Below are 27338 nucleotides of genomic sequence, written 5' to 3' on the forward strand. Positions count from 1 at the left end.
ACACATTTTGAAGTACAACAGTTACAGGTAAGTAACCATCTTTTCTTCTTCGAGTGCTTGCTTATGTCCATTCCACTTTGGTGATTCCCAAGCCATGTACAAACAGACACCCATGTGGCCACTTTACCTATGTCTGTGAAATGGCTCTAGTGGAATGGGCTGTAATTGATGGGGCCTGCTCTCCCTTCAGATCGTAACACACTCGAATGCAGGCCGTGATCCACGAGGAGAGGCACTGGACCAAGATGGGGAGGCCCTTCATCCTTTCTGCTATCACAATAAACAGCTGTGTTGATCTGCGAAATGGCTTTGTTCTTTCCAAATAAAAGCTGTTACCTACCAGCCCTGTGCTCTTGGGGAGCCAGGGAGTGACACTCCCATCCCCTCCCTGAGGCCTCTGCTAGAATCAGACAAAGCAAGGAAAAGGCCGGGGAAGACACAACTAAACTAATTAAGGAAACACCCTAGCTTTGTCTGCATTGAAGACAGAACAGAGGGACATCTCATTAGCATACAAAATGGAGACTAGCTCTTCCAAAGCAGGAACCACACTGAACTATGGGATACCAAAAGCAGAGAAGCACCACCTGATGGGAAAATCTCTGCTCCAGATGCTAATCAACTCAGGTCTGGTCACACACAAATTAGTCATTATCTGACCAATTCTAGTAATGATCCCATTGACATCCAAAATACTGAAACTGTCTAATTGCATTGTGAGCTCTTTAAAGGAACATCATCCATAAGCAGGGGTGATCAGTCTCTATTGTCTCGCCTTTGTTTACCCATAAACAAATCCAGTGTTCTCTTTGAACTAGTCCTATCCCTATAAAAACTCCTACCCTTGGCCAAGAAAAACTGTTCTGATGGCTGGATTTAAACTGCATCAGTTCCATTGAGACTTCTTCATCACCTGTCTGATCATGCTGGGGGCTCTGCTCTGCTTGTCTCCTGCCCTCTGGACCCCTGGCTACCATCACCATCTGGGAACCCCAATCAGTGCAAGCTACATGGAGTGGTAAGGTCTCTCTCTCTCTGCCCCCAAGAATAGCCTCTTGACTGCCCTATATAAACTGTTACATGGTTTGCTAGCCCTAACATTTGTAATCAGTTTCAATTTAGATTTAATCTTGTAACTCTGTGTTTGGCTATATATTCACTACCCAGAAATAAATAACTTTCATTGGTAAGCTAGTTGTCTCTCTCTCTCTCTCTTGCTCACTTTTCCTCAAGGGGAGCGGTTTTGGCTTCCCCATTCACTCTGCAACAACGCTTCTTGTACCCAAGCTAAAGATCCCTGTAGTGCCCAAAATCCTGTGGGGTTTGCTCATCGTGTGGTTTACCAGTGAATGATTGTGGTGTGAGAGTGGGGATAGGGAGGTGCTGAACCTAGGGGCTTATGAGGATGGCAGCTTAAAGTGTTGTTTAATCCAGCCCACTGAGTCCAAAGGCTCATGAGGGTGCAGTGTGGCACTGCTGTTAAACCTAGCCTGCTGAATCCAGAGACATATGAGGGGTCAGCTTGTGAGTGTGGATTACCCAGTCCTTTCAGGTGTGCTCTGTTAGTCAGTGTGAGTTGGGGAAGAACCCCATCCTGAGGAACCTAGTTCCTGCAGGGGAGCTCCAGTGGGAGGGGGAATTGGCAGCAGGGAGAATTCGACTCCATATGAGAGCACAAGTAAGCACAAACAGTACACTGATAGAATTGTTAACCTCCCCCTAGTCATAAGAGTAACCCTAATAAATGAGCAAACCCCAGAATATTGGGCAAATCTGGTAACAAAGCCTAGCGCTCATCTCACATCTAATGCGTAGAGTGCCTGTTCCCTTTCATTCGCGTGCGGCTTGGGGTAGAACACCAGCTGAAATATCTCTTGGGACATATGGAACAATGACACCACCTTCAGCAGGAATGCTGAGTGAGGGCACAGCGTTACCTTGTCCTTGTAGAACACCGTATATGATGGCTCAGAAAAAATGGCCCTCAGCTCTGACACCCTCCTGGCTGATGTGATGGCCACAAGGAAGGCTACATTCCATGAGAGGTGGGTGATGGAGCATGTGGCCAAAGTCTCACATGGAGGTTGCATGAGCACTCAGAGTACAAGATTTAAATCCCACTGCGGGATAGGCTGCCTAACCTGGGGGTACAGCCTATTCATACTCTTCAGGAAACATTTAACCATCGCATGGGTGAAGACTGAGGTTCCTCCTTCCCTCTGGTGAAAAGCCGCAATAGCTGCCAGGTGTTTCCTCACCAAAGAGATGGACAACCCCTGTTGCCTAAGATTTAGGAAGTAGTCTTAAGACCAAGGGGATGGGGGCCCATGTAGTGACACCCCCCTTTCTGTGAGACCCAAGATGAGAACCTTTTCCATTTGCCCTGATATGCTGCTCTGGTGGATGGTTTCCTATTCTCCATCAACACTCCTCTGACCTGGCATGAGCAGAGTAGTTCACCCCCCTTCAGCCACAGATTTTCCATGCTCTGAGGTGAAGGGATTGGAGGCTCAGTTGGCACAAAAGCTCCCTGTTTATCTCCCGTGTCACAAGATCCAGTACCAGTGGGAGGGTGACAGGGTACTCCACCGAGAGCAACACTAGAGACGTGTACCAGTGCTGGGGAAGCCAGGCTGGTGCAACTAGGATCATTGTGGCCCTATATCTTCTGATCCTCAGAAGGACTTTGTGTACAAGGGGGAAGAAGGAGAAGGCATACAGAAGGCCCCCGGCAACTGCATTGTTAGGGCATCCCCCAGCGAACCCTGGCCCTACCCTCTGTATGGGAGGAACTGGGCACAGTTCCTGTTGGTTCTTGACGCAAAGAGGTCTAGAGCGGAGTCCCCCACCTGAGGAAGACATCATGTATCACCTCCTCGAGGGATCATTCGTGGGCCGAGAACACCCTGCTGAGTTGGTCTGCTAAGGTGTTGTTGGACCCCGGGAGATAGGCCGCCTGCAGGTAAATCCCCAGTTCTATGCACAGGTCCCACAAAGGGGAGAGGATCGAGCACCACCCTGACAGAGGGGAGAGGATCGAGCACCACCCCGTCGGTTTATATAGAGGATCGCTGTCCTGTTGTCTATTAGCACGGATGCCACTCTGCCCCTCAAATGGGGCAAGAACGCCTGGCATGCCAGGCGGACAGCTCTGAGCTCCCGGATATTGATGTGTAACAATCTCTCTGAGTGGGATCACATACCTTGAGTCCGAAGGCTCCCCAAGTGTGCTCCCCAACCTGTGTCGGAAGCATTCATTACCAACTGCACAGAGGGGAGAGGCTGGGCAAACGGAACCCTGGCATAGACCTCACTCTCCCTCAGCCACCAGTCTAGTGCAGCGAGGGTCTCCTGCGGGATGGTCACCACTGCGTCAATGTGGTTGCGAACTGGTCTGTATACCTGTGCCAACCAGGCTTGTAGTGGCCAGAAGCAAAGTCTGGTGTGGTGCACCACGTACGTGCACACCGCCATATGACCCAATAGCCTCGTAAAGTGCCTTACTGTTGTCATGAATAATGTCTCCTATGGCAGCAAACCTGGATTTCAGAAGGGACACTCATCACACTGTGGCGTCCAGTTTGGCTCCCACAAACTCAATTACCTGAGTAGGAACGAGGATTGACTTTGGTTCGTTGAACAGGAGGCCCAGTTAGGAGAATGTCTCCTTGGCCAGGGCAATATGGGCCAATACCTGGTCCTTGGACTGGGCCCTGATCAGCCAGTCATCTAGGTATGGGAAAACATGAAGTCCCTTCTTTCTGAGAAAGGCGGCGACCACTGCCATGCATTTGGTGAAAACCCTGGGGGCAATGGAAAGGCCAAACGGCAATTCTGTGAATTGGTAGCGGTTCCCATCTACTGTGAAATGCAGGAACTTTCTGTGGTGGGGGACAATAGAAATGTAAAAGTACGCGTCCTTTAGATCAAGGGCAGCATACCAGTCTCCTAGATTGAGTGAGAAAAGAATGGTGGCCAGGGTGACCATCCTGAACCTCGACTTTCTGACAAAGACGTTGAGCCCCCTGACGTCTAAGATGGGGCGGAGGCCCCCTTTTGACTTGGGAATAAGGAAGTATCAGGATTAGAAACCCCTCCCCCAGAAAGTGGCGGGACCTTGACCGGTGCAGCGATCTTGAATGACCAGACTTTGAGGACCAGTTTGACGAGGCCCTTAACTCCAGGGACTCCACATCTGATTCTGAAGAGTATTCAGACATGGACCATGGTGGTGCCGACGTTGTCTCCTGTCCTTGGTGCTTACTATGGTAAGTCATGGCCATTAGTTTACCTCGCTGCGCTACCGGCGCAGGGAGAGGCATGATGGCTTGGACCGGTGCCAGAGTCATGTAAGGCAAAAGTGATGCCACTCCCGGCGCTGTCGGTGCCACTGTATCCAGTGCTGGTGGCAATGCGGATGGTGCTGAGCCAGTGCTGCTCTGGCCAGCTCCATGCTTCCGCACCAATGGGGCTGATGCTGATCACTCCTTGGCGCTGAGGCAGTCCGGGTGTCATATGGGTCTGCACCACATGGTGCCAGACCTGAGAAGAGGTTAGCTCTATAAGCTCCTGGGCAGCGTCGAAAGTGTCTGGGGTCGACGGACAGGGAACCTCGTCACTAGAAAGACCTTGTTCAGGGCTACTGGCCATTGTGGGGCTCGACATGCGCCCCAGGGCGCAGAGCTTCACCGCGTCTCAACAACATTGTGGTCCTGGGGTTTTGTGCACATGGACATTCACTCCTGTTCACGCCTGGCAGGCGATCTCCCCTTCCTCGCCCTCTTTCCTGAGCTCAGAACCGGGGATTGAGAGTGGTGCCTTGGTGCCGGGTGGTACATTGACACTCCAACATCTCTGAGTGCAGGCTCCCTGCCCTGTACCGACCCCGGTGCGCTGTGAACCTCTGGTGCTGCAGCGTGTACTCCATTAGCAGTAGCTTAAGCCTGGAGTCGTGCTCACGTTTCATTCTTGGCTTGAATGACTTGCAGATTTTACAGGAGTCCGTTTAGTGGCCTTCCCCGAGGCACTTCATGTACCCCTTGTGCAGATTGACGTAGGGCATAGGCTTCAGGCAATTTGTACAAGGCTTGAAGCCATGCAGCCCCAGCATACCCTCCCCCTTTAAGGGCGGGGGAACCGATTTACAACTAAGTACTTAACGCTAACTAGATAAGGCTAACTACAAATACAACAACTATTTACGAAGAAAAGAATGCTAAGGCTACACTTGCAAAAGGCAAACAAAGTGTTCCAGCAACCCTCACGGGCAGGCGGTAAGAAGAAACTGAGGAGGTGGAAGGCCAGCAGGGGTATATAGGCACCGATATGTCAGCGCCACACCAGGGGGCTCCCTGGCTGGCCCAACAGGTACTGCTAAGGGTAAAAAAGCTTCCAGGTATGCGTGCGCTGCGTGCACGAGTTCTAAGTGGAATGGACATAAGCAAGCACTCGAAGAACTTCTTCTCATTGTTCAGATCATAGAATCATAGAACCATAGAGCTGGAAGAGACCTCAGAAGGTCATCAAGTCCAGCCCCCTGCTCTAGGCAGGACCAATCCCAACTAAATCAACCCAGATTTCCTATATTATTAAAACAATCTACACTATTCTGATATTGGGATCATTAGGGATTAAAAAAGTCTGACACTAGGTGTTATATTTTCTTTCAAGGTTTATTTCCATTAATTTTTAATTCATAAGCTACAACTGATTGTTTTGTTATAAAAAACAATGTAATTTTTAAAAAGCTAAGGAGAATTACTACTGCTGAAACAGATCAACTGTCATTATTCACTGAAAAAGGAAGTTACTCACCCTGTGCAGTAACGATTGTTCTTCGAGATGCATGTCCCGTGGGTGCTCCACTGTAGGTGTCGGCTTGTCCCGGTGCCGCAGATCGGAGATCTTTCTAGCCGTAATCTGCCGGACCACGCATGCGCGAAGTACGGCTCGTGGCTTTTCGCGCCGTTTGAGCAGTGCTGGTCCGGCTCCCGCCAGTTCCTCCTGCCTCTTGGTCTGAAAGACAAATAATAATAGATTCCGAAGAGGGGAGGAGGGCAGGTTGTGGAGCACCCACGGGACACGCATCTCGAAGAACAATCGTTACTGCACAGGGTGAGTAACTTCCTTTTCTTCTTCGAGCAGTGTCCCGTGGGTGCTCCACCGTAGGTGAATGTACAGCAGTAGCTCACGCATGGAGGAGGGTTCGGAGCTATCGTGCCGTAGCTGAGGATAACACCGCTGTTGCCACCGTGGAATCAGGAATTAACAAGTTCGGGATAGCGTAATGCATGGCAAAGGTTAAGTTGGAAGACCACGTAGCAGCTCTACAGATATCTATCAAGGGGACTCCCTTGAGAAAAGCAGTGGATGTAGCGACTGCCCGAGTTGAATGAGCCCTCATGGTCTAAGGCAGTGGTTTCTTACGTAGTTCATAGCATGACCTTATGCACTGTACAATAGTAGAAGAGATGCGTTGGGCGGACAGTGGGCGACCCTTGGAACGGTCCATCATTGATATTAATAACGCATCCGTCACTCGAAACGGTCTGGTCCTCTCGATATAAAAGGCGAGAGCCCGTCTGACGTCCAAAGTGTGCAGGCGTGCATGCTCTGGTGACGCATGTGGTTTAGGATGGAATACAGGGAGGATTATAGGCTCACTGATGTGAAATCGAGAGATCACTTTGGGGCGAAAGCGTGGTAATGTTCTGAGTATTACTGCTTGGTGCGTAAAAATCGTATATGGGGGAGAAGCTGATAATGCAGCTAGTTCACTCACTCTCCTCGCGGAAGTGATGGCCAGTAAGAAAATGACCTTCATGGACAGGTTATATAACGTACGTCACTAGCGGTTCAAAGGGTCTGGCCATTAGAGAACTGAGAACCAATTCGAGGTCCCAAGGATCCGCTGGTTGAATATGGTGCGGGTAAAGGTTGGACATTCCTTTCAAGAACCTTTTAGTTGTTGGATGAGAGAATACTGAGCATCCGTTGATCTGCTGGTGAAAGGCTGCAATTGCAGCGACATGAACCCTGATGGAGGTACAGGTGAGGCCTGAATCCTTAAGGTGTACAAGATAGTCTAGGATACAATGTAAAGGTGAGGAGACTGGGTCCAGGTCCTTTTGTGAACACCACGATGAGCAACGTGACCATTTGGAAAGGTAAGTAGTCCGTGTAGATAGTTTTCTACTGTTCAGTAGAATGTGCTTGACAGACTGTGAGCATAACACTTCTGATTGTTGGAACCAACTAGGTACCAAGCCGTGAGTGCAAGATGATTCACCTGCGGGTGAAGCAGGGAGCGATGATCCTGGGATAGGAGATCGTGTCGAGGTGGCAGAGGAAACGGAGGATGCCATGCAATGTAAGTATGGATACCATGTTTGCCTGGACCAGGCTGGGGCTATTAGGATTACTGTGGCCCTGTCTCGAATTATTTTCTCTACCACCCTTGGAATTAGAGGTGTGGGTGGGAATGCATAGAGTAGGTGACGCCCCCAGTTGTATAGGAAAGCGTCGCCCTCTGAATCCTCTCCGATCCCCACTCTCGAGCAATACCGAGGACATTTCGTATTGCGAGAAGTTGCAAAGAGGTCCACTAGCGGGAAACCCCATTGTTGGAATATCGTCGCAGTCACGGCCGGGTGCAGCTCCCATTCGTGATTGAGAGAGAAATGTCTGCTGAGGGCGTCTGCCCTTACATTGTGATGGCCCGGGAGGTATTCTGCGATTAGAAAGACATTGTGGCGATTGCACATGTTCCATAGACGAACCATCTCTGCGCACAAGGAGTGGGACCTGGCACCCCCTTCCTTGTTTATATAATAAACAGTCGTTATATTGTCCGTCAGGACTCGTATGACCTGGTCGTGAATGACGGGAAGGAAGTGTTGACATGCCCTGTACACTGCCCTGAGCTCTAGGAAGTTGATGTGCATCAGCGACTCATCTGGTGACCATAGGCCTTGTATTTGTTTGCGCCCGAGGTGCACACCCCATCCGATGAGTGACGCATCCGTTGTCAATTGCATCGACGGTTGGGGGCGATGAAAGGGCACTCCCAACAGCAGGTTGTTTGGTACTGTCCACCAAGCAAGTGATTTCTTGACGTGGATGGGGACTGTTATTGTCCTGTGGACGTCGCGTACGTTGGGGGGGGGGGGGGCGCAAATTCAAGCCATCCAATGTTGAATGCATCGCAAATGTAACCTTGCGTGTTTCACTGCATACGTTGTGGAGGCCATGTGACCCGTGAGCTGAAGGCACCGTAGTATGGGAACCTTTGGACTGATGAGTAATATCTGAATCAAGTCCTGCATCGTGGAGAACCTTTCCATCGGTAATGATGCGCGTTCGGTCGTAGAGTCTAGACGGGCGCCTATGAATTGTGTTGTTTGGCGTGGTTCCAGTGATGACTTTGGAACGTTGAGAAGGAGGCCCAGTTCGTGAAAGAGCCTGCGTGTTGTCTGAGTGGCACTGATCGACTCCTGCAATGATTGGGCTCTTATTAGGCAATCGTCGAGGTATGGAAAAATCATTATGTGTAGGCGACGTAGGTATGCGGTCACCACAGCCAGGGTCTTGGAGAAAACCTGCGGAGCCGACGAGAGACCGAACGGCAGGACCTTGTACTGGAAATGGTCTGTACCGATTTGGAAGCGTAGAAATCGTCTGTGCGCTGGGTGGATCGCAATGTGTAAGTATGCATCCTGAAGATCGAGGGATGTGAACCAATCCCCATTCTGAAGTGCTGGGATGATTGTAGTTAAGGTAATCATCCGAAAGCGTTGTTTTCGCAAGAAACGGTTGAGGTCGCAAAGATCTAGTATCGGTCTCCATCCCCCTGATTTCTTTTCCGTTACGAAGTAGCGGGAGTAGAACCCTCTGCCCTTGAATTCGTCCGGAACATGCTCTATTGCTCCGACAGTAAGAAGACGGGCGACTTCCTGCCTGAGCAACATCTCGTGAGATGGGTCCCTGAAAAGGGACGGGGCAGGGGGGGATGGATGAGGTAGCGACGTGAATGGAATGGTATAACCGAGATGAATTGTTTCGAGGACCCATTTGTCGGTGGTGATGTAGGCCCATTGATGGAGGTACGGCCTGAGGCGGTGGTGAAATATCGCCTTCGAAGCACTCGGAATGGTATTGACAGGAATGGTTCTCAACCCCTCGAGGGACGCGTCAAACTTGCTGCCTGGTACCCTGTTGGGAAGTCGTTTTGGGCGGTGGGCGGCTGCGTTGTTGCCGCTGCCTACCCCTTTGTTGGTCCTGAGGTCTATATTGAAGGGATTGCCGGAAGGGGGGCCTCTGTCTCTGGTAGGTCGTATATCGCTTTTTACGGTATGGAGGAGTGTACATGCCGAGTGTTTTCAGAGTGGTTCTGGAATCCTTCCCTGAGTGGAGAAGTTGGTCAGTCTTCTCAGAGAAGAGGTTCTGCCTGTCAAAAGGTAAGTCCTCAACCTTCGAAAACAGGTCCTTAGGAGCAGAGGACTGTTGCAGCCAGGATGCTCTGCGCATAACGACTGATGTGGCTGTCGTGCACGCTGCTGAGTCGGCTATGTCCAGAGCAATATGCAAGGCTGTTCCGGAGGCTGCGTAGCCCTCTTTTATAACAGCCTTTAGGATGTCCCGCTTTGCCTCTGGAATGTGCTGAAGCAAAGGTACAAGCTTGGCATAGTTATCAAAGTTGTGATTCACCAACAGTGCGGAGTAATTGGCCATTCGTAGTGTTAGGGGTTGCCAAGGAATAGACTTTACGTCCGAATAGATCGAGACGCTTACTATCCCGATCCGCAGCAGTAGGCTTGTACTGTGGCATCTTTGCCCTTTGCTGAACTGCATCCACAACCAGGGAGTTAGGTTGCGGGTGCATGAAAAGGAATTCCATCCCTTTGGCAGGGACAAAATACTTTTTATCCGCCTTCTTATTTGTCGGTGGAACGGATGCTGGGGACTGCCAAATGTCATCTGCAATTTCAAGAATGGCTGCGTCCAATGGTAGGGAGATCTTTGGTTGATGAGTGTGTTTAATATTACGAAGGAGATGATGTTGCTTTTGCTCCACGTCACCCAACTGTACACTTTGACTCTCCGCCACCCTTTTGAACAACTCCTGAAACTGACGGAGGTCTTCAGATGGTGAGGTGTCTCCCTGAAACACTGCGTCGTCTGGGGACGATGAGGACTGTTGTGCGGGTGATTGGTCAGGTTCGACATCCCAAGCGGGAAGAGGTTGTCTGACATGAGAGGGAGACCCGGAGGGAGTTGGTGGTCTTGAGGGAGCAGAAGAGGACTGGTATTTCTGCCCTGGATGGGATTGCGGAGATCGGCGTTGATAGGATGAAGTATGGCAATAATGGGGAGATGTGGAGCGACGGGATCTCATCGAGTATTCCAAGTGGGTTGAAAGTTGAGGTGATCTTGGTGATCGCGACCTGTCTCTATAGTAAGTGCTGCGACTGGGTGAACGCATGTCACGGTGGTAAGAATGACCAGAACGTGGTGATATATGGCCAGTACGAGAGTACTCAGAGTACTGTGGAGACGGGGAGCGCAGCTCTGGAGAAAATTCAGGGCTCGGAGATAGGGAGGATAATCCCCTGGTTGCGTGGGCCGGTGGGGCTAGTAAATGTTCCGGTGGAGAGGACGCCAGGGTGGAAATAACTGAATGGGGAATCACTTCGACTGGCATTGGGGGAATCTGTGCCGAGGTGGGCCCCGTCGCCGTTGCTGATCGACTCGGCACCGGTGAATGACTCCGCTCCCAAGATGTATGCAGAGGAGAAGGCCATCGCGTTGTCGGTGAGCGTCTGTGGTGAGACGACCCTTTCGGTGCCGGCGCGGTCAAAGCCGGGGAGTGTCTCGGGGCCGATGATCGTTGGGGCTCCTGTTGTTTGGTGGGAGGCGGTGGACGCTTCGGTGCCGATGGAACCGCATGCATTGAAGGGCGGCTAATTTCCACCGAACGTTTGGTTGCGGTCTTCGGCGTCGGTAATTGTTCCGGTGCAGGTGAGCACCTTGGTACCGGAAAGCGTCTTAAGTTAGGTGATCGTCTCGGCGCCGGAGAACAGCTACGCGCCGGGGAGCGTCTCGGCACTGGGGAGCGGCTACGTCTCGGCGCCGGGGAGCGGCTACGTCTCGGCGCCGGTGGACGCTCGGTGCCGGGAGCAGTTCTCGGAGCCGTAGGCGGCTTAGAGACCGAGGGAACGGCTGAGACGGTTGAGCCTGATATAGAAGGGCCCGGGGCCGACTTACTCCGGCTGTCTTTAGGCGGCCTCGCTACTTTTGCGGGCGGTGCCGTTGACGTCCCTGGCTGATCGTCTGCCGATCTTGAGGGCAGGAGGGATCGCGTCGGAGATGGTTTTCTTTTAACTTTCTTAGATTGTTCCGTGTGTCCCTTTGATTGTTTGACGTCCGGTTGTAAGGCTTTGTCGAACAGAAGGACTTTCAGATGCATATCTCTGTCCCGTCTAGCCCTAGCTGTTAATTTAGAGCAGTGGGGACATTTTTGGGGTATGTGGCCTTCCCCGAAGCACCTAATACATAGAGAGTGGCCATCAGAGGCAGGCTTTGCCTCGTGGCATTCACCACATTTCTTAAAACCCGGCATTGGGATAACTAACTAACTATTTAAAAAAAAAAAGTTTTTCTTTAACGACTAACGACTAGAATACAACTATAACTTTTAAACTCTATATAGGAACTATATACAATAACTTTTATCGTCTCTCTGTCTCTGTAGGAAACAGTAATGCCAGAGAGATGTTATTCCGTCCGCGGCAGAGGACGGTCAGGAGGAACTGGCGGGAGCCGGACCAGCGCTGCTCAAACGGCGCGAAAAGCCACGAGCCGTACTTCGCGCATGCGTCGTCTGGCAGACTACGGCTAGAAAGATCTCCGATCTGCGGCGCCGGGACAAGCCGACACCTACAGTGGAGCACCCACGGGACACTGCTTGAAGAAGTAGTAAAGTATGTGAGCACCAAAGAACACACACGCAGTATTTGTATTGTGTTATAGTAAAGAGTGAACACCTTTCTCCCAGAACTTTCTAAATTGACAGCTCCCAAAATGTTATTAAAATCCTGAAGTGGAAGCGCCTGCATCGAGCCTGGGTTCAGTGGGGGACTCAGAGTCCCCCACTGACCCTGGGCTCCAGTGCTGCGCTGGCACTTTAAAATGCAATGCAGAGCCCAGGGTCAGTGGGGGACTCCCCAACTGACCCTGGGTTCCACACAGCATTTTCTCAGAACCCAGGGAACTCCCCAGCTGACCCCAGACTCTGGGCAGTATGAAATGCTGTGATGGAACCCAGGATCAGCCAGGGAATTCCCAGCTGACTGCGGGCTCCACTCACTGCCACTTGGAAATGGTGGGATCAGCCGAGCGGCTCTGCCACTCTGAAACACCGCCTCGGCATTTCAAAGCAGCAGCGCTGCACGGAGCTCAGTGCAGGCACTGCTGCTTTGAAGTATCCCCTCTCCCCCATCTTTGCTGTCTCTATCCGATAGACACAGAAAATGGAGGTGAGGAGAAATTGACTAGTCAACTAGTCCTTAACATCCTTATTCTCAAGTATGGAAAAAGAATACTGATCAATAGACAGAGCACTCCTTACATTTCCTAACATGCACAAAGAGTAAGGGGACTAAAGAAGAAAAGATTGCTAAACAGGCTAGAATTGTGAAAATCTCTATCTGGCCCATCATATAGTCATGTTGGGCAAGATGAAAGGGAATAAAGAGAAGGGGAAGGAAAAGCACTGAGCAAAAAGCTAATCACAGTATTATGTCCTAAGTGTGTGTTGCAATATTTTTTCCACACCACCCAATCTACCACTCTGCAAGTCACTGCTGGGGTGAGCTGAAGTTCTGAAATACAAGGCTTTCTTTAGTGATTAGCGAGAAGACCTATGACACCTTATAGACTGAGATTTATTGGAGCATAAGCTTTCGTGGGCAAACACTCAATTTGTCAGATGCATGTAGTGGAAATCCCACATGCATCAGCCGAAGTGGGTCTTTGCCCACGAAAGCTCATGCTCCAATAAAGCTGTTAGTCTATAAGGTGCCACAGGTCTTCTTGTTGTTCTTGCAGATTCAGACTAACACGGCTACTCCTCTGATATTTAGTGATTAGCAGCAGCTGAGACTTCCAGTAAAATTACTTCTATGTATTCAATGCACCTCTGGCCATGATCTCTCAGCAGACTGCCTTTTTTCTACAACCACCACCCCCCAACGCTTTTTTGTGCTAAAATCCTTATTTCAGAAAATTGGGGGTGGGGCGACATCCAGGGATTCTGCAACTACAAACGTTTGTATAGTGACTCACAATAAATCCGCTCAGTGCCACCACTTTCGTTCTCAAAACCAACAGAACACTCAACTAGAGTGATGGTGTCTGCATGTGGAAGAAGCTTCTCATTTCTCAAGACATTACTTTTTGGTTCCCATTGCTGCGTCTAGATTGGCATGATTTTCCAAAAATGCTTTTAACGGAAAAGTTTTCCGTTAAAAGCATTTTCGGAACAGAGCGTCTAGATTGGCATGGACGCTTTTCTGCAAAAGCGCTTTTTGCGGAAAAGCGTCTGTGGCCAATCTAGACGTGCTTTTCCACAAAAAGCCATGATCGCCATTTTCGCGATCGGGGCTTTTTTTTGCGGAAAACAAATCTGAGCTGTCTACACTGGCCCTTTTGCGCAAAAGCTTTTTGCTTGAACGGGAGCAGAATAGTATTTCCACAAGAAGCACTGATTTCTTACAGTAGGAAGTCAGTGCTTTTGCGGAAATTCAAGCAGCCAGTGTAGACAGCTGGCAAGTTTTTCCGGAAAAGCGGCTGATTTTCCGGAAAAACTGGCTAGTCTAGACACAGCCTATATGTACATTGTGGTGGTCATGTCTCCAGGACCGCTGTTCTAAGGAAAGTCACCTGCCTTTATACCTCCAGCCCAAAATTCCTCCACTCCTTATTCAGAAAAAACTGCAGTCGTGTACACAAGGTAAACGAAGGGACTCATTTATGGGGCTGCAGATTGCAATTTCAGTATGCATACTACACTACAGCAGAACCTCAGAATTACAAGCTAACCAGTCAACCACTCACCTCATTTGAAACTGAAAATACTCAATCAGGCAGCAGCAAAGCACCCAAAAGCAAATACAGTACTGTATTAAATGTAAACTATTAAAAAGTAAACAAAACAGGATTTTTCTTCTGCATAGTAGTTTCAAAGCTGTATTAAGTAAATGTTCACCGTAAACTTTTGAAAGAATCATCATAACGTGTTGTTCAGAGTGATGAATATTTCAGAGTTAGAAACAATCACCATTCCCAAGGTGTTCATAATGCTGAGCTTTTACACTGCTACAGGCTGAGAACAGACTGGTTAAGCAGCAGTTTGACAGAAAAGGATCTGAGAATTACAGTGGATGAGAAAAGCTGGACATGAGTGTGCCTTGTAGCAAAGACTGCTAGTACCATATTGGGGTGCATTAGTAGGGACACTGCAGCAGATCTAGGGAAGTGATTATTTCCCTTTATTTGGTATTAATGAGACCAAATCTGGAGTACTGCACCCAGTTCTGGGCGGGCGGCCACCCCCCCCCCCTCCTTTACAGAAAAAACGTGGACACATTGGAAAAACTCTATAGTGTCAGGCAATAAAAATTACTAGGGGACTGGAGCACATAACTTACAAGGAGAGGCTGAGGGATTTGGGTTTCTTTAGTCTACAGAAGAGAGAGAGGGATTTAATAGCAACCTTCAACTACCACCTGAAGGCGGGTTCTGAAAACAATAGAGAGAAGATGTTCTAAATTGTGACAGATGACAAAATGAGGACCAATGGTGTCAAGTTAGTGGAGGAGGCATAGGTTGGATAGTAGGAAAAACTATTTTACTAGGAAGGTGGTGAAGTACTGCAATGGGTTCCCTAGGGAAGTGGTGAAATCTCCATCCCTAGAGGTTTTTAAGTCCCAGCTTGACAAAGCCCTGGCTGGGATGATTTAGTTCGGATTGGTCCTGCTTTTAAGCAGGGGGTTGGACTCTATAACCTCCTGAGGTCTCTTCCAGACCTAGATTCTGCAGTAGCTTTCCCTCTCTTAGTCTACTCCAGAACAGCTGACTGGCAAATACTCCTTGTGTGGTCTTCTGAGCAACACTGAGCCTCCTGCAATTCCTGGTGTCCACTCAGCTTTCCTACTGGTTACCACAGTCATAAATGTGGCAAAGCTTCTTGCCTCGTTCCACTGCACCAGAAAAAGTAATTATGTCCTGCAGCCACAGAAGAGAGACAAAGCCTCCCCATCCAAATACTATGGAGTTCTGAAAAACCATACTGAGCTGGGAGAGAACACCAGGAGTTCAAATCTCACCTTTATACCTTTACAGACTATTTATATTTCCATGCAGTTGACAACCCATAGTATTTACCAGGACCTCATATTCGTACCCTAGAATGCAGTCACGTTATCCTGTTTTACACACAATTTAAATGAGAAGTTGTACAAAGTCACTTCAGATGGAGTTGCATGTATATCTTTCCCATATTTGAAGCCTAATTAATTGACTGAACCCAATTTTAAGAAGTTTAAGCAAGAATGGTCTACTAAGAACAAAAAACTAGAGCATGTGAGCAGGAACAATTTAGTAGAGGAGAGACCCAACATAATGATACTAAAACATTCTGTTCGGGATTTTGTACTGACCCCAACACCATGGTATGCATACTGTAAACAGGCCAAATAAAAGTGAAACTTCTAAAAGAAAGAGATAGTAGAAGACAATAACAGATTTAAGGGGAAAGAATCACATGGAAAAATAGGAAAGTGATGACAAAAATTCAATGGATACCTCAAGTTGGAATTTAGAAAAAAAAAGAAAAAAGGAAGAAAAATAAAAAGGAAAAAGCACAAAGTATGGTAAATGCTTTAAAAAAAATTAAAGCTGATAATATACCACAAAATCATACATTTAACTGGTTAGGATGGTAAGAAGTATGACTGATGTGGCAAGCTACATACAGTCTGGATCTACATAATTCATTTGTTTTAATTTGTTTCTCCTTCGAAGTAATACCTTCCAGAACAGTGGATGCTTACCGAGTGAGAAAGGGAACATTTCCCCTTACCCATAATTTTTTGGGGGCTATCAATGGAAGAGTCATCATTTTCAAAGATTTCACCTTCATAAAAACTGTCTATGGCAGGGACGGGCAATATTTTTTGAAAGGGGGCCACTTCACAAATTTCAGAAGTGTCTGTGGGCTGACCCAGAAGGGGCAGGGCGTTGGGTGAAAGGAGGGGGGAGGGGACGTGCTGTGAAAAGACACCAATAAATTTTTTACACAATAATTATCCAAAGATTATCATAGAAGGCAACACCTGTAAAATTTGTAATAACACTAACATTTTGAGAACACTTGTAAAATCTGTAATACCAACAACACTAACACTAAACATAGGGCACGGAAGATGAATACTTACTCCTCCTAGGATTGTAGGAGACTAAACTAAATGACTATGAGACCTCTTCCAGACCTATGATTCCATGAAATAATATCAAAATCCCTGTTTTAACTCCCACCTACACTAAGTATATTCAGTTAGGTTTTCTGAGTTATGAAAGATTCCCCCACTTGTAAAGAAATAGGTTGGTTACTGGGCATTCAAAGGGATCCCATGTCTCCCACAACTCTCTAGAGGAGCAGGGAGCTGCCAGCCCTTTCAACTGTTTCTATTTAAAGGGCTTGAGCCTTCCTCACAGCTGCTAGGCAACACATTGCAGAGAAGCCCCAGGGAACATGAGAGCACTTGAAATAGAAACACATGTAAGTGCTTGCAGCTCTGGAGACCATGATCCCTTTCAGCTGTTTCTATTAAAAGGGCTTGTTCCTTCCCTGTCCCTGCTACCCAAAGCATAGGGAAGATGTGAGCCCTTTAAATAGAAGCAGTTAGAATGAGAAGGGCGCTCTCGCCTCTCTCCCACTCCAAAGCAACAAGGTAGAGGGTGGGACTTGAAACTGCTTCACGGGCGGATGAAAGCCTTAGGTGGGCTGAATCCGGCCCATAGAGGCTTTTGCCCACCCCTGGTCTATGGTATATTACCTTGCTGCCTTTTATCCTTTACTTTTTCAACTCTAATTCAAAGAGTTTTTCTGGAGCATTCCAGCTAATGCTAACCATTAAAATGATCATGAGATTCAAAACCTCAGCACAGACCAGCAATGGACTCCACTGGTCTACTTACATGAAAAGAACATTATGACAACTGGAAAATTGTACTGTTTGTCTGTGATGTTTCAATCAAAACTATAGCAATGTGTCATGATACTGCAACACAGGGGTGAGCAATCCCCTTATTGCCCACCCCAATGTAACTGTACACTGCAAACAGAAAATATCTTATTGTGATTAATGGAATGGAATGACATGACTAGTACTTAGGAGATATGGGTTCTATTGCTGGTTCTGCCACAAACTTCTTGTGTGTGCCTTTGTGCAAGTCATTCATCTCTCTGAGCCTCAGCTAAGCCATCCGTAAAATGGAGAATTACTTCTCTACCTCACAAGGGTGTTCTGGATATATATTCATTAACCTTCACTTGAGATGTACACTACGGATTTGAGCACCAGAAAAGCCTGAAAAATAATCAATTCAAAACTGAATTCCATTTATAGAAGGATAACTTACGTACAGTATGTCAGACCCAATATTTTACCAACCCTAAAAATTACCTGATTTTTGAAGCAGGGAAGGGTGTGGCATTGAGGAGAGCAGACAGAGAAGTGAAACAAAATGACATCTTCTGGTTTATATTAAATACAATTTGTGTAATATGTATTTAAAAGTCACTATTAAATCAATGTGTAATAATAAAACAAACTAATCTTTGTGAACTCTAGAAAATCCAATTTTTGTTCTCCTACTTATTCTGCGAGAGCAAACAATCACTATTATGAGTAATGCTGACAGGTATAAAAAAGGAAATAGAAATGTTACTTTTAAAGTCAGCAAAACGTTTGCTGAATTGAATATGACAAAAACCAGTATTTATAAACAATGGTTAGCAAAAAAGTACATCTATATTTAATTAAGCAGTATCCTTTGAAAAGGCATGATGTTTGATCAGTAAATGTACTGTATTAGAAAGTCCTCTATAACAAAACAAACACTGCATTCCTTGTTTGGTTAGTAAAGTCATATCAATATCCAAGAGAAAAAAAACCTATTGACTAACCATCTCTGTTTTTATTTAACAAACATGAATATTTGGATAAAAATTACTTGAGTTTCTCAGCAGACATCTGGTCTGAAATCAGAATTCCATATACACATGGTTAGATCATTTAATCTGGAACTACTAACTCTTAGTTTCCACTAACTGCAAGCTGGTGAATACTGCTGAGTAGAGTTCTCATACAGCATAAATCTTGAAGTGAAAATCAACACTTCCTCTAAATATATATTTTTAATAATCTGCTTTATATAAAATTGTTCCCCAAGGATTTATTATTAAGTAGGGATGTAACAGTGTAGTCGATTAACCAATAAGTGGATGCTTATCAGTTAACACTGTCAGCTACATGCCATGCAACCTCTCTCCCCCTCCCTGCAGCTGTGCAAGTAATTTTTTTTAGCAGGCTGGCCAAGACACTGGTTCAGTCCCCACTTGTGATGGGTCCTGGCAGCAACCCCCATTGTGGCTCTGCATTACTATAGAGGACTGAGGAGCTGGTGCACAGGCAGGCAGGTTTAGTCCCCACTTGATCCAGGTCTCAGCAACTACCCCTGCAGTGGCTCTGCATTACTGGGAGACTGAGCCGGACTGCCTGTGCGGTGGCTCTTCAAGTGCTTCTCATGCAGAGCTGCAGTAGGGAAAGTTGCTGGGACCTGGTACAAGTTGGGACTGAGTGCTTGCAGTGCTAATCCTTATTGTGTAATCAACAATTTGTTGACTACATGATTAATGAATCATGCATTTCTTAATATCCCTAATTTTAAGATGCTACTGCTCAAAGCTTTAAAAGTTATTTAAGCAGATTGTATTAAACAAACCCCAAAGTATGACTTCACACCTTGGGCTATTCATCTGCTCTCAGCTTCTATTCAGCTCAGTTATTCTGCACCTCTACTTCATGTAAGGTAACCAGGTGTCCAGTTTTCAACGGGAACACCTGGTCAAAAAAGGATTTAGAGACACCAGCTAAGATCAGGGCCCCCTCTCCTGCTGCTGACCCTATTCTTGCATTCCAGCTATGACTGCTGGGGTCCAGTTGCAGTGTGTGATCTGCACCCCCTTATCAGCACCCAGTCGTTTGAAAGCTGTGTATCCTTGTCTCCAAATGCTGGGAAAGGTGCTGCACCTCTATTCCCTTCATTGCATCCCTCCTCCACCCCACCCCAGTCCTGTGCTCCTTACAACACTCTCCCACCTATCCACTCCACTTCCCAGCCACCCCCATGTCCCTCACCACCCTGCATCTCATTCACCGCTACACTCCCAATACACCCCTATACACCCGTGATACCCCCTGCATCTTTATGCAGCTAATGACCTTTTGCTTCCCCTTGCATCCCCATTCATCCCACATACGTCCCCACAGCCCTCCTTTCTCCTTCACCAACCTCTCTCATCCCCACCCTTGGCCTCTTCCCACCCCCGTCCCCACCCCTATTCTCTTTGCCCCATCTTTTCCCCTCCAGCTCACTCTCCTCCCTTCCTCTTGTGTGATTTAGGCAGCCCCTGGAAAAGTGTTTGAAAAAGCGTCTCCATGTAGGCAAGTGAGTATAACTGTGTCTTTGTGCAGGGAGGTGTGTGTACTGCTGAATGTGCCTGTATCTGTGGGCTTATCTAGACGCCGCTAAAACATGGAAAGAGGAAAGCCGCGTAAACCTCATTTTTTGAGGCAGAGCGACTTTTCCAAAAAGGGGGTGTTCACCGAAAAAGTCATGTTTAAACTACTTTCGCTTTCGAAAGCTCTGCTTTCAAAAATGAGATGGGAAGAAGATATGCAAATTCCCACCGAATTTCCATATCCTCTTTCGACACTTAAGCATAGTGTAGATAAGCCCTCTGTGAATAAAAGTTGCAGCTTAACTCTGGCTTTTATTCCTTTCACTGCTTGCACATAAAAAAAACAAACAAACCCTGATGACAATATGTGTATTCATTTCACATCAAGTTTTTTTAAAAAGAAGGCACTAAAAGAAATGTATTTTTTTAAAAGGTGAATGTTGTTGACTAGTAATTTCAGAAGAGGCACTGTCTCACATTTCTCCCAACCTCTGTCTAGATACATTATAAACTCTTTGTTGCAGATTCTCTCTTTTTCTTTGTATGTGTACCACCTACCACCCTGGAGCCTTGATCTTAGTTGGGGTCTCTAGACACTAAACAATAAGTGTAATCATGTGGAAGTATAGGTGTTAGTGCAGATACACATTTATATCTGCACATAGGCATGAAAATCGGTGTCTACAGATGTATTGTATATGGACAGGTATGTATTTCTGTGGTTGTACTCTAAGGATTTGTATTTGGACTTCAGAAGTGAGCCATGTCCATTTTGGAGAGTAACACCAAAAGCAGGCATACAGAGTGATGGTCTGAGTCCCTATAATAATAGTTAGCATTAAAAACCACAGTCACAAAACCCAGAAAAGCAGAAACCCTCACCTTTCCTCCCATGAATCCTTAAAACATACGTACTGAAACTAGGATTGCTAGGGGTGCTGTTGCACCCCCTGGCGTAGAGATGTTTCCCTAATATAAAAGGTTTACAGTGTGGTTCAATGACTCAGCACCCCTACTATAGAAACTGTTCCAGCAACTCTTGCTCCGATGGGAATTCTGCGTCAATGGACACATGCAGAGTTTATGTCTCCCGCAGATTTTTTTGCTTCCCCACAGAGAGACTTTCTGATGAGAAAGCAAAGAGAAGCCACAACAGTGATTATGCAACCTTCCCCCAGAAGTATGTTTTGGGTACCAGAGAGGTAAAACACTGAGGGGCAAGAAGCGGGACTGGGAAAGACCCAGCTGGTGGTTTCTGCTCTGTGCCAGGCTTGACTGTTAAACACAGCTGGGCTGCGGAGGACAGGACTTCCTCTTCCCTTGCACGGCACCCAGAGCTGTGTCAGACCTACTCCCAGACTTCAACCTATGCTGCAAGAAGCTCTACAAACTCCCTACTATCCCTATTTCCTGCACCCACCACTCATCAGCTGCAGGGAAAGAGATCCCTGTACAGGGAGCTACTAGCCCATCCACCAAACACAGTGCATATAGACTAAATATGTAAAATCCAAATTAATCAAATACCTGATTAAATGTTAGGTTAATCTAATGTTTAACCAGTTAACTGACTAAGTGGTATCCCAGTGCTGAAGCTGCTGCTGGCAGGCTCCCCCCTCGTCCCTGGGATTGGGCTGCAGTTGCCATCAGCAAGGTCCTTGCCCTGGTCCTGGGGCTATGGCTGCATCGGGTTCATGGCCCACACTGGGACAGCCTAGCCTGCAATGGGCAGGGGGCTGCTCCCGGGAACCCGTTAACTAGTACCCAGTAAGGATCTCCCTGTAAGGGTGATTCTTACCAGGTAACTGGTCACCCATTCACATCCCTACTCCAGACCCTTCTGCTGAGGGACACCTCCCGCACGGAGAATCTCCCCAATGAGCCTGACTTCCCATGTATCTGAACCATGCTGATAAGCCACCTGCACCCGGATCCCCATCCCATAGGACCCCAAATAGCTGCACCTGGATACCTCTCCATTCAGACCGCACCCCCAACCTACCACTAATCCAAACCACTTTCACCTGGACCTCCTCCACCCCTGAGTGTCTCATTCCCATTGCATCCAGAACCCCCACCAAGCCCCTTATATCCAGATTGCCTGACACAGGACCCTTTCCACCCACACCTGGATCCTCCAACACCAAATCCCTCCACTCTTGGATCCTGTCTTGTTGAACCCAGATGCCCACTTGGAGGTACAGGAAGTGGTGACACAGAGGAACAGACAGGGGGTTGAGGGAATCTGTGCCTCCCCACGCTGCGGAGGCAGGCGGGGGGTGAGGATGGTAACGAGAGGAGAACTGAGAAGTGTCATTTCAGCACTTCCAGCCTCTGCTGCCAGTGACAGCAACCCGCCTCTCTGTAGCTTATATGGAACACTGTACCACCACTAGCTAGCATGCTCAGCTCCACAGACATTTTCTAAGGAAAAAAACCCAGTATGAATAGTAAAGTAACTTACATAGCTTTAAACACAATTTCTTTCCCCCTAGGGAAAGAAACCTCAGGAATGACCAATGTGCAAGTTCAGAGAAACATTTTCCATGCAAGAAATGTCTGAGTCTGATCTGCTTGTACCATTCCCAATCTGGAAACGAATTCTGAGATAAATTCTATATCTGTTCATAGTACAAGTGTGAAAGGGTCTGACCTTCAGTTCACAAGAAAGATGCTTCTTTTAGTATTTTAAACTCTTAATTTAGATTTTGGACATTTGTTTTGTTTCCTAGAAAAGAGCACCAGAAACTCAGTAACCGATCAGAATGAGAAGTAAGAGGAGAAAAATCACGACACACAATTGTACCCCACTTATTTTGGGAACAGAAGAGGACAAATTCTCAAGGAAGCTGAGTAGTTCATTTTGTAAAAGAGACATTCATAATGATTTAGCAGAGGAGTAATGTGTGTCTGTTTTGTTCAGTCTCCTTAATGTTTGAACAGACTGACAACATAAAAACATTTCTGCTCCTTACCTCCAGTGAAGCTGTTAGTGCTCTCCCAGCTACAATACAGACGACCGATGACTATGAGTCATCAGAACCGTTTCTAGTGGATTTAGCATTTTGACTTTCTTCATGCCAGGACTGTACATTAAACACTAAAGACTGTATCAGCAGCAAGCTGGTCAGACTATCACAGTTGCAGGATGCTGCCAGAGAAGCCAGCTGGACTGCTTTTGGATAGTCTGGATGCCAAAAAACATGAAGAATGGAACAATTTTTAAGAGAATACTAAGAAGAAATAATGGCTGAGAAACTGGATGCTGCTCTATCATCTGTGAAGGAAGTGAAACCAGGATTGAGCACATGATGGGAGATGCCAGCTGACCTGCACTGAACGTTCTCAAGCTGCTTCTGTCTCTCTCAATGGGTGGGACTGTCATAACCATGAGGACTGACCACGTCAAGGCTGTTCTCCACTCTGGCACGATAAATGCAGAAGTGAGGGCCCACAAGAGCACTCCAAAACCTTATCTCTACAGGCTTCGGTACAAAAACGTCCCCCTAAAATCCTAATACCCAGACTTTGGGGAATATCCACTGTCACCATCAAGTGCTTTTGAACCCACAAACGGGGTGGACACTTGAAACCAACCCCGAGGCACCCCAAACGCTTTTTCCCCCAAAAAGCTTGAAAAAGAAAAGAGAAAACAAGCTGCAGTCTGTGGTAGCTGACTCCTAGTCAGACAGACAGACACCTCCCAGGACACAAAAATGAACCAATACCAGTTAATAAGAAAAAAAACCTTTTATCATCAAAACAAAAACTACGTGGCTAGATGATAACAGCTACCAATTGATATATTCGGAGAAAACTCCCTGGGTTAGAAAGCTTCATTACAAAAGAGAGAAAAAAAATATTTTTAAAGAAAGAAAATCATTAACAGCACAGACCTCAGTTTCCAAATTCCCAAACTAGAAAACAATAAAACCTGACATGCTAACTAAACGTTGCCCTACTTAAACATTGTGAGAAGACTTTTCTTGGAGAGAGAGACAGCCTCCCATTTCACTGTTACTTGGAAGAAACCGCTCTGACTCAGACAGGGAGGGAAATGTTAAAAATTACTTTGTCCCAGTTTGAAATCCTTACCTGCATTGTTATTGGCTGACCAGATACCTGGCATAGGACAGAAGACACAGTTAATCCTTTAGTCACCAGGTTGCTGGTCGGCCCTCAGTTATGACAGGGACAAAACCAGAAGCTCTTGGAGTGGTGGAGATTAAACTCGAGAAAAGCATTGTTCAGTTAAAATAGATATTTTTAAGTCTATAGTTTGAAGATGGAAAAAGGGTTAATTTTTTTCTATGATTAGAGAGCGCTTAAAATATTTTTTCTACCCATCTATACAGATATTTTATTTCATTCTTCTCTCCAACATCTCACTATTTTTAAACTTATCATATAAAAAGATGTGTGTTATGTTTTAATTTGTACGTCACACTATCCACACCAGTATTTCTTAAAGCGGCACACTGGTGTGCCACGAGGCAGTCGAAGGCATGCCGCAGAGAACAAAATAATTAAAAATGGCTGCCCTTAAAGGGGCAGGCTACTTCCCCCCCCCCCCCCACTAACTTTCCTCTCAGCCCCTTTCCCCTGAACCTTCTCCCCCCTCCCCCAACAAAAAATCTTTGGTGTTCCTCATTAAAAAAAATTATCGTTTGGTGTTCCATGCAATCTGCTTTATTTTTATGAGAACATAGGGCAAAAAACCAAAATCCTTCAGTTTTGTTATGCTCTGTGTGATGAATTTGGGGATATCTTTATAAAGCAAAGTTACTCACCTTGGTGCAGTAACTATTGTTCTTTGAGATGGCCCCATAGGTGCTCCACAATAGGTGCTGGGCTCATCCCAGCACCGCAGATCAGAGACTCTTCAGTAGCAGTACTTGGCCAGACCGCACATGTGCGGCAGCGTCTCATGGCGTTCGTGCTCTTTTCTGTGCTCGCGTAGTCCGGCCCCTGTCAGTTCCTCGAGGCCGCCTCGGAATCTGTAAACAGGAGAAACGGAGAGAGACTCCAAAGCAGGGAGGAGAGAGGGTAGTGGAGTACCTACGGGGACCATCTTAAAGAACGACAGTTACTGCACCGAGGTGAGTAACTTCACTTTCTTCTTCAAGTGGAGTCTCCATGGGTGCTCCACAATAAGTGACTGAGCAGCAGTACCCTCATAAGCCGGAAGATGGGATACAGAGTCCCTGTTTGTCCGCTGATGAGTACCACTGATGCCACTGCAGTGTCTGAGAGCCATTTTTGTTGGACTGTGTAGTGTTTAACAAAGGTATCATGTAAAGACCAAGTGGCTGCCCTGCAAATGTCTTTCAGAGAAACACCCTTGAGGAAAGCTGTTGATGCTGCCATTGCTCATATAGAATGTTCTCGGGGTTGCACTGGAAGCGGTAAACCCTTGGTGGCATAAGACTGTGTTATGCACGTGGTTATGAATTTAGAAATACGCTGGGATAATAAAGGTTGCCCCTCAGATTTGTCAGCTAGAGAGACGATTAGGCAGTCAGTTTTCCTAAAACATCACATGCAGTCTATATAAAAGGCGAGGGATCTACGAATGTCCAGTGTATGGAGAGTCATTTCACATGATGAGGAGTGAGGCTTAGGGTAAAAGGACGGCAGGATAATAGGTTCGTTGATGTGGAAGGACGAACAAAATTTTGGTATAACTGCTGGCTGAGGCCTTAGGACTACCCCATTTTTACTGAAGATAGTGTACGGAGGTGTTGCCATTAGTGCTGATAGCTTGCTGACTCTGTGTGCTGATGTAACTGTGAGAAGGAAGGCTAATTTCATGGTTAAGGTGCGCAAAGGTATAGTTACTAATGGTTCGAATGGCGATGTGGTTAAGGCACTCAGAACAACATCCAAGTTCCATACTGAGGGAATGGGTTTACGAGGGGGACTTATGTTCAAAAGGCCTTTCATGAATCTCTTGGCAGTTGGTAGGCGAAAAGGGAGGTGCCCTTGATAGGCTGTCAAAAGGCCGAAATTGCCGCTAAATGAACTCAGAGAAGCTGATGCTAGGTCTGTGTGTTTTAGGTGTAGCAGGTAGTCGAGGACATGGTGAAGTGGAGCAGTTGCTGCATGGCACACCAGGAGGTGAATGTGCGCCATTTTGAGAGGTAAATATTTCTGGTTGTCTGCCCTCTACTGTGAATGAGTATGTTTTGAACCTGAGTAGAACAAAGGGATTTAGCAGGATTCAGTCAACTAGGAGTCATGCCATGAGTCGCAAGATATGTATTTGTGGATGTCAGTGTCCCTTGATTCTGAGTGAGGAGGTTCGGCAGGGTTGGCAATTAAAATGGTCTGCATGGTCACATGCACCAAAAGAAGGGGAACCAGTGAGGATGAGCCCATGCTGATGCTATTAATATGACTGTGGGGCCATCCGTTTTGATCTTCTGCAGAAATGTGGGAATGAGAACTGTAGATGAAAAGGCATAGAGGAGAGGTCTGCTCCAGTTGAGGAGAAAAGCGTCACCGAAGGAGCCCAGTCCGGCTCTGGAACAGTACTTCTGGCATTTGCTGTGGACGCGTGGCAAAAAGGTCTATTAGGGGAGTGCCCCACCGTTGGAATAGAATATGGAGGACTCCATCGTGCAATTCCCACTCATGCTCCGGCGCAAAATTTCTGCTAAGGAAGTCTGCACAAATGTTTGTGATGTCAGGCAAGTAAGAGGCCACTGGTGTTATGCCGTGACGAATGCACCCGTTCCAAAAACGGATCGCTTCCGTGCAGAGGGAGCGGGAGCGAGCTCCACCTCGGTGATTCACATAATACATTGAAGCGACGTTGTCTGTGAGGATCCTCACAGTGGTATTGCGGATGTGACTGAGGAAAGATCTGCAGGCATTGAAGATTTCCTGAAGTTCCAGGAGATTTATATGGAGTCGTGTCTTGGAAAGTGACCAGCGGCCTTGGATTGAAATTTTGTCCATCTGCGCTCTCCAGCCCAGAAGGGAGGCATCCGTGGTTATGTGACGGGAGGGTGGTTGTGCGTGAAAAGGCACGCCAGCAAGAAGGTTCACACAGTTTGTCCACCACTGGAGTGACTGGATAACAGACGGTGGAGAGGTCACTGACCTGTAGAGGTCGTGCTTCATGTGATGGTATATGGTCGCCAGCCAATACTGAAGGCTGCGAAAATGTAGTCTGGTGTGACCACATAAGTTGTAGCCACCAAGTGACCCATGAGTTTTAGACAGGTAAGTATCTGGATGGACAACCTGTCTCGAACAACTGCTATGAGGTTTTAAATGGTCTGGAACCTCTGGACGGTGCTCTTGCGGTGATTGAGTCTATACGGTCATTGATGAATTCTAACTCGAGTCATTTGAAAAAAATGGACTTTTGGATGTTGAGGAGTAGCCCAAGGGCATGGAAAGTTCTCATAATGGCCTTGAGCATACTGAGAACATCGGTGCAAGAACGACCTTTGAGTAGGCAGTCGTCTAAATAGGGGAATATGATCACCCCCTCTCAGCAGAGGAGTGCTGCTACTATCTGACCAGA

General features: G+C 47.0%; 1 protein-coding gene across 7 annotated transcripts in view; it reads right to left on the reverse strand.

Moving 5' to 3' along the window:
- The window catches only part of JMJD1C (jumonji domain containing 1C), a 389891-nt gene that overhangs the window by 109795 nt on the left and 252758 nt on the right, over window positions 1-27338 (reverse strand). The window contains exon 3 of one of the 7 annotated variants that reach the window (XM_075934896.2): window positions 24595-24801. The exons of the other annotated variants lie outside the window; for them this stretch is intronic. The gene's annotated coding sequence lies outside the window, so the exon portion shown is untranslated. The remainder of the gene's footprint in view (window positions 1-24594; window positions 24802-27338) is intronic. 7 annotated transcript variants of the gene reach the window in all.

The sequence above is a fragment of the Pelodiscus sinensis genome, chromosome 8 (genome assembly GCF_052426305.1).
Source record: "Pelodiscus sinensis isolate ZL-2025 chromosome 8, ASM5242630v1, whole genome shotgun sequence".
In the NCBI taxonomy this organism is placed as follows: domain Eukaryota; kingdom Metazoa; phylum Chordata; order Testudines; family Trionychidae; genus Pelodiscus; species Pelodiscus sinensis.